This window comes from Dreissena polymorpha, chromosome 1, assembly GCF_020536995.1.
Source record: "Dreissena polymorpha isolate Duluth1 chromosome 1, UMN_Dpol_1.0, whole genome shotgun sequence".
NCBI classification, from domain to species: Eukaryota; Metazoa; Mollusca; class Bivalvia; order Myida; family Dreissenidae; genus Dreissena; species Dreissena polymorpha.
Genome location: NC_068355.1, coordinates 14,694,198 through 14,707,350, shown reverse-complemented (window position 1 = coordinate 14,707,350; position 13,153 = coordinate 14,694,198). Strand labels below are relative to the sequence as shown.

The window sequence follows — 13,153 nt, the reverse complement described above, 5'->3', positions numbered from 1 at the left end:
TAGAAAATGTTTTCAATAGATCCGAGTACCGGTACTTTGGTTATGTATTTGTATGATTTAACGACACCATGTTAGTCTCCTAAACAGAAGGTCGTGTTTGGTTTCTTTGATGTCATTCAATTGGTGGATAATTTTTTGGTGGATAATATTCATTTGACAAGAGTTTCTAGTTTGACTGATTTAGAGATTGACGATGTCCGGTAAAATATATATAAAACATACCAGAGCATAGTTTGGTTTTTCGACATATAAGACAGATCTTGTATATATTGACTCACGTATCCAAAATGTTTGTGTTGTTCAAACTCGGGGAAACAATCACATTAATGGCTGCATTATCGGAGTCGAGTAATTTACTGAAAATTTGGCAAAACGTTAAGCTAAGGAATACTTCTACATAAATATACAAATGTCGATCATTGACATTATATGAGATTTTGACACGGAGATTCGGACGGTTTAGTAAACCGTTTCATAGTCACGAGCGTGTTACATACCAAACAAAAAACTGCAACATGTACGAAATCCACAAAGCAATATGGTATTGATTATTTATCTAAGTTCACGCAATATTATTATATGTAATGTTTGATTATGCATTTACTTAAGCAATAATCCACGGGATTCTAACACGATTTCATTAATAAGTTATCCGCGATTTAAAGGTTATACATGAAAATTATATTAACCGAACGTCCTCCACTTTTCCGCGAAAACGTGACGTCACCACAACAATTACTTTCAAATGACGTCGTCTTCATTCATAAAATGTGCGCGGACAATCAAAGTGACGTCACTTTAAACAACCGTTGGTATATCGGGGTAATAACCAACAGTAGTTTTTCTTCTTTGTATATAGAAAACAAGTCACGTGCCGTGGTAGAATTTGATTTTAACACTGCTTCTCGAGATTGAAAAATATTTATATTCAAGAAAACGTTATATAAATCTACTTTGATATAATGCTAAACATAGATTTTCGAAAATAGTTTGTTCATGTCGCTCATTTTAAAGATTTAATTTTATAACCAATTATGTTACTTTTTATTAGGCTTTATTGAAACTATTCAAAGCTGTTCTTAGTAATATAAACATCGTTAACAAACTACTCAAGAAGAAGATGCCAAGTATTGCTTTACATACATTATAATTTAAATATCTAACCTAATATTAAATACACATCATACAATCGCGGCAACCCTCATGTCGCAGTAACTCTCATGTAAATAATTTCCATAAAGCGTGTGGATATGACAGTTAATTGTTTCTGTCAGGAGGGGAAACCGGATTACTTGTTGGATAACGTCAAGGGTTGTTTCACCCTGGAAATCCGATAGAGTAGTCAATAACACACCAAGCCAGAGATACAAGCAGGAGTGAAGATATTGTCTTAAATTGTCAAGATTTTCCTAACCGCATACTACCGTCTTCTACATTAACCAATTAATAAACACACATCACGTTATGCTTTGTAGAATGCTCGTGCCCATGCATTATGCTTTTATTCGTATTGTTAAACTCTCATCTTCTTTGTCATACATTGTAGATGTTTATTTGATACCGAATTGATATTATTAATGCTTACAAACATAGATTACACACATATTTTCCTAGATTTATTTTAATGTAAAAATGATATCTTATGACCTATTACTGTAAACAAAGTATTTGCATAGTCTGAAACATAATTGTATTCAAAATAATTAGATCTATAATGTTTGTGAATAATAACAATAGTATTACATGTAGTTACAAAAGCCGTTGCAATCTGAACACAGTAAAATGTATTCAGAAAAAAGAAAGTGCAATCAAATATAATACTAATTAATATTTACGTACAAAATGTTTCTCGTTTTGAGGTACATTGGTAATATACACTGCTTGTAGAACACCATGATTAAAGTCGGAAACTCACATTCGCATAAAGCACATTTTTATACTCAATTCTTTAATATATTTTCGCAATTGATTAAATGCTTATTTCTTGCTGCCATTTTATAGCAGGGATATTTTAGATTTTTAAGCGTGCTCTCAAAATTAACTCTATGTTTATGGAAACATTTTTTTGGATAAACAATAATTTTTGATTTTGTATGGACTACACATGTTTGTCAGCACCGACAATCAGCGCACATGTGTTCAGCGCTGTTTTTCCAGAGCGAGGTCCAATTTGACAACGAGTCACTCTTACTGTGGAAAAGCTTTACAGAACTGTGCGGCAATCAATGAATATGTACATGTATAGTTATATGAACATTCTTTGTGAACTTCTAATAATATAATAATATCACTATTTTACAGTTGATACAGAATCAGTGTGCCTTATTAAATGGAATTAAAATATAAGTTAAACTAAATGATTTTGTCAAAGATTTCATGCTGACCAAATATGTAGGTCATTGTATTTGCTACAGCATTGCCTTTGTTTTCCCATGTGTTAAGCACGTATTTTGTATACATTTTGCCACGAAAGGAAACGGGATGGATTGATGGATAAACAGTAAAATTATAAACAACGAATAGATAGAGGGATGCTTGCTGCATGAACAGATATATTCGTTGTTACCTGTACAAATGAATCGGTACCTTACGTTATTCATTATTTTCTAGATAATCATCCTCGCTTAACATACCGACCTATTTCCCTGTAATTTCCCGGCGGAGCGAAATTGAAATTTTGTTTAAACTAAGTATCGAGATTAATTTCTTAATTCAATATGCGATAAACAACGCACGACCGAAATCGAAATTACAATCGTTAACAATGGATGCCTTGTTTACTAATTAAAACATAGCTTTTATTGCAAACACAGTCTCTTTAATATTCAAAATGCTGGTCAATTATGTTAAAAAGCAATACTGAACTCGATACAAATAAGACAGTGCTGCTTAAAAGCAATACAAGATACATGTTGAGATGTGTATGTTTTGCCGGGGAGGAGGGCGGTGTGTTTAAGGTAGTGCACCTCTAATGATTTCCCGCGATTTCTTCGAAGGTTGAAGAGCCTACTATTAGGTGCCGTAGCCTAGTGGTTAAGGCGATAGACTAGAAATCTTTTGGGATATTCCAGCGCAGGTTCGAATCCTGCCGACGACGTATACTTTTTTTGCGACGCGTTTTATTTATTTTCTAACGTAATTTGATTTAATATGGCATATAAGCTATATTTATTGTTAAATATGTTGCAATTTTTATGCACATTTTTCAATTATTAAAATTAAAACAACGTTATGGCGAAATTGGGTGATTTACTGTTGAAAATACGAACCATGCATGTTGCATTTTTATTTTTATTTCAAAAAGTAAACGGTAAATCTATCTAGTTCTTGGTATTTTTGCTGTATATAGTGTTTCTATTAAAACTAAGTTTAAAATATGACTTAAATGATACTATTTTGAATTTTATGACACTTTGTTTTTAACCGACCCAATTTTTACTTGGCTGAAATCACTTACATTTCATGGTGCTCTTCCATAGATAAAAATTTGTAAAAAATAAATGTCTGTAAAAGAATACTTATTTCATCTTGTTTAAACTTTAAACACCTTTACAGCATCTGTACACACCAACTGCATGCCCATATTTGGAAATTTGAATGAATTATGGAACTTTTATATACCCCAGGGGTGAAAATAAACTGGGCAAAAGCCGAGCGTGGGGGTGGTTTTGAAAAAATCGGTATATTTTTTTAAAAAGCATGGAAAGCCTACCTACAAATTTGCATGTAGTTCAGTGAAATGATGCTGATTAAAAAATAATTAATTAGATTATATTTGGATATGTGCCCATTAGAGGTGCACTACCTTAACATTTAAGAATTGAATAGCATTTTTCTGAATTTCATCCGTGTATGAACTGTCGGGAAAATTACGCCTAATTTAGGTGTATTTTTCCCGACAGTTCATACACCGATGAAATGCAGAACACATTCTATTCAATTCTTATAATTACAACACAAAATGATCTTAAAGCTGAAATTATATCACGGTAAGGGTCATAAAAATCATTTTTAATCTAGCGTATGAGTCTAATTTCAGTTTCGGTTTCATCTCTGTCAAATGGGTATATCGTTGAAATTTGCGCAAAAATATAACGTCATTTCGCTATTGACCAATAAAAACCAACGCCATTAAGTTTTACGCAAAACATAACGTCATTTTGGCATCTTTTTTATGACCAGAAAGTAGCGACATGAATAATCAGTCTAAATTTGCATACGAAGTGAGTTCATCGGAAAATGAAAAACCGGTCACGTGAACAAATTATCCAATCAGAATGCAGCATTTATATGAATGTGACAAAAGTTGTAACTATTCTGCATTGAAATATAATAAATGTTTATTAGAAAATAAAACCAAAAAGGTTTGTACTGTTTTTGTTCATATCATATTTATGTAAATATTTTTTATTTTTTTTATTCAATATAATACATACAATGTACACATGTATATGATCATACAATATAGTGATTGTTCAAATCAATAAAGTTCAGACATGTTATACAAGATATGCTAATATGTATTTTTTTAAAGAGAACAGAAAAGAACATCAGAAGAGTAGTTATGAAAAATGATGAGTTGTATAAAGTCGGAAGAAAGCATACTGGACTTGTGTGTTTTGTTGTATATTCACAATGATCTTATAAGATTGAAAAAAAAATATGCAAAAATATTTTAAAAAGATAAACTTACATTAGAGTGAAATGTATATAAGTGGACAAACATTATGAGAATTTAATCCGATTCCATTTTTGTTCAAAGATTTGTAATGTGTCATTACTGAGGGCTATTTCTTTCTCAATCAATTTAGTTTAAGACTATGGACAAAACAATTAAAATTTGGTACTTGATTTTTGTACTTCATGTAAAGATAAAATATTTCATCATTATTGGAATAAAATTCACAATATTATGATAGTCTATTGATTTCAATGAGTAAATTCCGAAACTTACATTTAAGATACATAGTTTAAAGGGATCTTTTCACGCTTTGGAAAATTGACAAAATTGAAAAAAATTGTTTCAGATTCGCAAATTTTCGTTTTAGTTATGATATTTGTGAGGAAACAGTAATACTGAACATTTACCATGGTCTAATATAGCCATTATATGCATCTTTTGACGATTTTAAAACCTAAAAATTATAAAGCGTTGCAACGCGAAACGATTGAATAATTTGGAGAGTTCTGTTTTTGTCGTTAAATTTTGTGAAACTAGGAAGATTGCTTATATAACGTATAAAATACGTAAAGAATGTGTACTCGGCGGAATAGCTCAGTAGGCTAAAGCGTTTTTACTTCAGGACTCTGGCAGGACTCCAGGGGTCACTGGTTCGAAACCTGGTCCGGGCAATCTTCTTTTCCTTTTTTTTTATTCTTGATTTTTTACTGGAGCTTTACGATCCAATGTTTACATTTATCGATATAAAGCATTTAATGAATAAGTTAAAAAATGCCAAAATCTGTGAAAAGGCCCCTTTAACGTTTAGTTGCTGTTGTTAAAGAAAAGATATTAATTGATTCCAAATAGGCTGGATGTGTTTGCACTCCCCAAAAAGATGTTCTATAGTTTCGATGTTTTCACTGCAGAAGTCACACAGATTTGAGTTAGATAATTTGCATTTAAAGAGATATTTATTTGTAGCTATAATTCTATGGATGTATTTATATTGAAAATTTTTCAGAGTGCTTTCAATAGTTGCTTTATATGGCATGTTAAATATGTGTTTCCAATTAATTTCATGTACTCCGAAAAGGACTTGCCATTTATTTTGAGTTTTTGAGTTTTCTGTAGGGTTTTTAATTTGTAGTGTGTAAAATATTTTATTCGTTTTGTTTTTTCTTCCAAGCATGTTTTCTACGAATGTTGTTTGAGTACATGGTGTATTATTTGTATTGATTTCAGATTTAATATGTATGGGTATGCTTTTGATTAATGTGTAGTACTTCAGAAAATTATTTGAAGGTATTCCGTATATGTAGCATATATCATTAAAAGAGTAGAAATCCTTTATTCTGTAGCAATATAATTGGTCGACATATTTAATGCTTCGTTCAAACCAATCTTTATAGAAAAACGTCTTATTGTTTGAAGTTATGTCTTTATTGTTCCATAGAATAGTTTTACTGCTTGGTTGGAGAACATCAGACAGAAATATGTTTTCGTTTGCAATTTCATGTAAGATAGTATTGCTGATGTTACATTCAGTAAGGAGTAAGGAGTCACCATATAATTTTAGGATTTTCTGGTAGAATAATTTCCATTTACTAGTATTGGTATTATCTAGGTATCTTTTAACCCAGCTGCATTTGATTGCATTCAAGAATGAGTCAATGTTCGTTAATTGGATACCTCCATTTTCTACAGATTGAATTAACTGAGTTCGTTTTATTTTATCAGGCTTACCGTCCCATATGAAATTAAATATTCCTGATTTTATATCGTTAATAACATCATTTGGTGGATTTGGGAGGACTGCTAAAACATAAATTAATTTAGGAAGTGCAAACGTTTTCTATACTGTGTTTTTTCCGATTAGTGTAAGTTTACGGTGATGCCATGATTTTAAGCATTTTTTTAAATTTTGTAATTTAGGTAGTATGTTTTTAAGAACTGTATCCTTTTCATAATTTGTGAAAGTAATTCCTAACGTTGTGGCTTCATCGGATGTCCAATTAAATTTCATTTCTTTTCATATTGGACATTACTTTGTTTTAATTAACCTACTCGTAGCACAGTACATTTACTTTTGTTAAGTTTCAGACCCGATGTCATTCCGTAAAGGGTTAGCGATTCTATTAAGTTATGGAAGGAATCGTTATTGTCGTTTAAAAAATAAGTTGCATCGTCAGCAAATAGGAACTGTTTGATTTCTTCGTCAGGTTCTAGTGATATGCCTTTTATGTGTTTATTTAATTGGATGTGATGTGAAAGATACTCGATGCAGATAATAAATAGCGATGATGAGAGTGGACATCCTTGTCGAACCCCTCGTTCGATGTTAAAAACTGTTTGAAAAGAAGCCATTGTTAATGATTAAACTGTTAATATCGGTAAAGAATAGATTGACCCATTGAATGAGACTTTCACGAAAGTTCATATTTTATAAACAAGAGAACATAAATTTATGTTAATATTATTATAAAACACATGTTCTAATTTTAGAATCTCAAAAGCTCGAAATTGTACCATCACAACATGAAAGGTACTTTCTCACTTTTTTCCCCATTGTTTTTAAGACTTTATTTCATATTTTTAATTTATTATTGGGCAAATCTATACTCTAGATTTCCAGTATACTACAACAATAGACTTCAACAAAGATAAACAGTTAACCCACCTGGGCTCGCCTTTAGACTAAACCACTTAGTAATACTTTATATTTCAGGATCGCATGTTACTAATATGTTATACAAGATAAGTATTGATGCAAAGCATCAAAGGGTGTCGGAAATTTCAGTGTAAAAGGCACTCAATGAAGTTACATGGAATGATTTTTTTCTACTGTAAATAGTAATATATTGGCCGTTTTTTTAAACAAAATAGAAAAAGATACTGGTATAACCATTATCTATGATTGTGTGTTATAAGCCCCAAATAACCATTATCTATGATGTTGTGTTATAACTCCCAAATAACCATTATCTATAATTTTGTGTTTTAACCCCCAAATATTTCATAGTTTATTTTATTTACATTGGTTTCCTTTTTTTTTACTGGCATCCGTGTGCAGTTTTCATTAAGAGAACAGAACTGTGTAGGTTTTAAAAAATCTGCTTTATCTTGTAGGCGTAATTTCATATTTTTCTCAACTTCAAGGGGAGATGATTGTGAACTTATTCTTACGTTGCTCCTTTACGATAGGGGTCTAGTACTCATTGATATAAAAACACTGTAAAAGTTTTAATGTGTTTACGACCCCCCCCCCCCCCATCCTCTCACACATATATTTCATGGGCATTATAAAGACAAAAAATGGTTACAATAAAACAGCATATTTATTTAAACTACAAAGTCTACATCAAAACAAAAAGTTAACATAGAACACCAAACAAAATTTGATTCTACTGGGGCTCGAACTTTGGGCCTCTGACATGTTAAGCAAGCGTGTAACCACTACACTACGGAAACGCTTGAAAAATCACCTTCTAACAAAGATATTAATAAGCTATTAATAGTCGGTTTAAATGTAAACCCGGAAGTTTAAACGCTGGATTGTGAGCGGGGTTTAATGCCCATACCAACGGGTCCATACCACTGGCAAGATACGGTTCAGGCCTGCGGCCTTCTATATGTGGTTCTTAAAAAAAACTTGTAGGAGGACTTGAAAGTAATGAGACTGGGGTGCTGTGATTGTGCTCCTCGTTGATACGCGGCTGCTTCCTTTATCAAGACTCATTCTTACAATTAATAATACGTGTCGCGCTTCGCGCTCTATAGCGCCTTTATTAGTAACTAGGTGGTCGCTAGTAAAGTGGAACAAAGAAGGTTTTAATGTGTTTACGAACCCCCCCCCCCCACCCTCTCACACATATATTACATGGGCATAATAAAAACAAAAAATGGTTACACTAAAACAACATATTTATTTAAACTAAAATGTCTACATCAAAACAAAAAGTTAACATAGAACACAATAAAATAATTTGATTCTACTGGGGCTCGAACCTTGGGCCTCTCACATGTGAAGCGAGCGTGTAACCACTACACTACGGAACCGCTTGTTAAATCACCTTCTAACTAATATATTAAGGTAGTGGGAGCCAAATGGGTACTTTTCCAGAAACACTCTTTGTTATTATTTCCACACAGTAAATTTTATATCACAACTAATTGCAAAATTTTAAAACTTTTTACCAGCCGGTTAACTTTTTATACTTGGTTGAATACACCTACCCCTTGACTCGGTTAGGGCGTTTTCTATGGATTTACCCTATATCCAAAATATATAGTTTTTTGTAATGGGATATACATATATTTTGACAATTAACTTAATAAAAGTACTCGAATGGATTTTGTTAGTAGATACATAATTTAAAAAGTGCCATTGAAAGAGAATTGTGCCTTTGATGTCCAATTATATATGCACTTATCTGGATAAAATGGCAAAAACGACAACTGGTTCAGTGACAAGAAAGTTTAATAACGTTTTATGTCACTTGTAGTGTGATGAAATGCATATATTTTACATATTTATTAAACACAACATATTTTCTACACACTGAATGCATTTCAGGAAGTTTTACCGTTCCTATCTCAAGAAATTTTACTTTGATTATGCCTACCCCAATTCATTTTCACGCAATGAATTTATGTATAAATTTGTATATAACTTCTTTATGTTTTTTTTTCTAGTTGCTTATTAAAAGCTACAGTAATAAACCATGACATGTGAAGAAATTTAGCTTACTTTGAATTAATATTGATATAATAATACATTAACAAGAGCAACGCATAACGGGTGCCACGCTCGGCTGCGAACGCTTGTCAGATTATTTTTTAGAGGTCACAGTGACCTTGACCTTTGACCTAGTGACCAGAAATAGGTGTGTCGTGTAGATCTCATCAAGGTGCATCTACATATGAAGTTTCAAAGTTGCAGGTGGAAGTACTGTGATGTTAGAGGCAAAGTTAAAGTGTTATATTAGAGGTCACAGTGACCTTGACCGTTGATCTATTGACCCAAAAATGGGTGTGGCATGTAGAAATTATCAAGGTGCATGTACATATGAAGTTTTAAAGTTGTAGGTGGAAGCAATTTAATTTTAGAGCCAATGTAAAGGTTTTAGCACGACGTCGGACGTTGGACGACGAAGAGGCTATGACAATACATCTCCGAAAACAGTCGAGCTAATTATACAATCTTAAGGTCACCTAAAGTAAAAAGGCAACTTATGAATACAAGCGCAGTACACCACAAAATGCCAAAGTTGTCCCAATATTACGTAGCATAAAGATGTATAAGTTATCATGTTTCTTCAAACATGTAGCACAATAATATACAACTTATATTTTAATAAAAACAGACAGATTAATGACAACTTGATGTACATAATTTAGTATCAGTATAAAGCCATTGCGTGAATTTGACTGGCCGCGTGTCATTTGAAAGCCATATTATCTCGCTCCGTCACTTTTCGTCACTGAAAAACTGACCGATTTTAGGGACCATATCAGATAAAATATTTGTTTGCGTTTGTGACTTTTGGTAGTCCCTCATTGTTTTTAGCAATGAAAAGTATCCTCTCCGGAACTAGAAAATATGGCTTTCAAATGACACAAGGCCAGTCCATATCCCGCATTTTTTTCAGCTGTTGGTCGCTTTAAAGTTCCTCTATGCAACAGCACGTCTAACAATCTAATGTTCTTTGCCTTTAAGGCTTTTCATGACTTAAACAAACTGAATTATGGATTTCAGTAACAGTAAAGATGTGGGCCATATTGTCAGTAATTTTACATGTTTTAAGCAAAGATTCCAGTGTTTCATATGGAGCACTGTGTGCGTTGCAGGTTGCCTGAAGAACACGTTCACTTGATCTTCCTGTTTGTGTGACTGTCCAGGATACGATTTTTGAAAACCGGCAAAGAGTCAACAAAACTGCTTACACAATAACAAAACGTTTCAAAACAGTGTGTGTTCAGCAATGCACTAACCAAAACCGGAAAATCAAACCTGCGCCCATTATGAGCAACAAAAATGGCTCTGAGAAACTTTGCAAGACACATCATACAATCATGTAAAGAAGTTTTAATTGATACACTATCAACACTTTCACCATTTACACGCATTAAGCCATGATCATCAACAGAGTTGCCAATCACTTTCTGAGCTTCGGAAGAAATTGGCACTGTTGTCTTCACATATGTCGAGAACTTCAAACCCGTCTTCAAATGCACAACAACAATCTCAGTAATATCAGGCATTACTGTACCTCGAACTGAAATACAAAATTCAATTCACACAATGCTTATTTCATGAATTTTATAATTCCCCTTTAAGTTTCATTCTGACGCCTTATATAATCGTTGATGATCGTGAGAAAACTTAATTTTCAGCACAACAAGCACATTACATATTGACAAGTCGTTGAACTCAAATTATCGCTTGAGAAAAGAATTCACCAATTATATGAATAGCTCAAAATTTTAATATACATATGCTCCTTCATAAGATTTATTACTAAAAATAATTAATTTATTTAAAAAAATGTAATATTTTGAATAGCTTTTAATATTTATAATAATAATCACACATATTTTTAACAATGTGTCTGCCGTGGGGTTCTTACCAAACATCTTTTAAAAAATGTAATTTTACCAAACTATGAACACAGTGCCTTTAATGAAACAATTATTATTAATATGTTTCATGTTCATCTGGAATAGGAAATAAGAAGACAGGTGATGAGAAAAAAAATTGGCACCAGAATAGTCAATAACATTGTATTAAAAGTTAATTTTTACACTTAATCCATGTCTTTCTCATAAGCATCAATGGCAGCCTTGTTAGACGACGCAGTTGAGATTTTCTTGGTGGCGTCCCCATCACGAGCCTCCATCTTCTTAAGATTTATATTTGCAATAGGCGTTACGTTTAGAGTGGTTAGGAAGTTATTTCCTTCACCGGCCTGCCAAACTGACTTATATTGCTGAAAAGAGAATTGAAAATGATAAGAACATGAAAACGAAATAAGGCCGTAGTTACTTAATAATGACGTCACAATGTATTTTCATAGAATCCATTCGTATCGTCATTACATTATTAAATAACATGAATGAGCAATCAAAAGTGGATTTAACAACACAAATGCGAAACATTGAAAACTGAATATAATGGACACCGGAATGTTTCCTTCTATATAACACGATAAACAAATATTCACTGGCAATGACACTTGGAATTTTAAGGGGTCTGAACATATGCAAGAAGTCCAAAGATCAATTGCAATTGTACAATGATTAAACATTGATAGAAATGGCAGGTTGAAAAATGAAGACATGCATACCTGTTCCAAGCTAGGTATTTACGTCAAAGCATGACATTCTCCTGATCTTGAGACGGTGCTGCTTTCCATAAGCAACACGGTTGACTTTTCTATACTCAGGGCTTTTACAAACAACGTACAAATAACCACTGAGGCCATTTTGTAGTTCGCCAACAATGTTATATATTGTCAAAGAAATGGGACACAGATTACAAAACTGACTACACTGTAATTTGTTTAGCAAAACCTCCAGCTCAACGAGTCAATCAATCTTCTTCCATCCCCCACCTACTTCTGCTTACTCTTTTCACGCCATTTAGCAAATGCGAATAGCTTTTACGTGAGTCATTTTCACACAAATCTCCATCGCAGAGCTCGGTAAATGATTAATTGTTATCGAACACAACGTTGTCGATCGGTGTTTGCTTCTTTTTCGATTTTGCAAATCGCTCGCTTTTATTTCGCACTTTCGTCAATAACTGTGACGTCATGAACACAAATATTTCATGAAACGAATTAATTTAACTTATATTTGTATTGTATAGTTATTAAAGTTTTAAGAGATAAGCAAATTTAATTCTTGAATAAAAAAAATACAAATGTATTTCGTGTATTTAGTATAATTTCCGGACTTGACCGTAGAAATCGCTCATAGCCGAAACGCTTTCCGAATACGACGATATCGACCGACGATTCCCGATCTCACTAGGCACCTACTGCCTTAATAAGTGACTGTAGTGTAACGGTTATCAATAAAGCAATAAACCGTGTAATCGCTGTCGTCTTGTAAAATTGAAGAAAATACGCGTTTACCAAAACTCAAACAGCAAAAGTCTGCGCTATTGTTAGAAAAAAAACCACAAAATAAAAATATTTTGATTATGTTTTGTTTTTATACAAAACCAGAAAGTTTCGCGTATTTGCCCAGTCCCTGTAATCTTTCCCCTGTGATCAGTTATTTGTTTAAACAATTAGCTTTGAATTATTGGCAACAAATGTTGAAATAAATGTAATAGGCGAAAATGCAGTTCTTATTTACACTTATTTACACAAAAAATCACCACTATGCAATATATTCTTAAAACAAAAATATGCATTGATCCATAAAATAACTTCTCCTCTCATAAGCAAAAAAAAACGCATTACATACTAGTCGCCTCACTTCAGT

General features: G+C 32.6%; 1 long non-coding RNA gene across 1 annotated transcript in view; it reads left to right on the top strand.

Moving 5' to 3' along the window:
- LOC127872055 (uncharacterized) overlaps positions 1-3,659 on the top strand; it is a 207,360-nt gene extending 203,701 nt beyond the window's left edge. Inside the window, exon 2 of the long non-coding RNA XR_008045715.1 lies at positions 3,077-3,659. This is a non-coding gene — a long non-coding RNA (uncharacterized LOC127872055). The remainder of the gene's footprint in view (positions 1-3,076) is intronic.
- Positions 3,660-13,153: the final 9,494 nt, after the last annotated feature.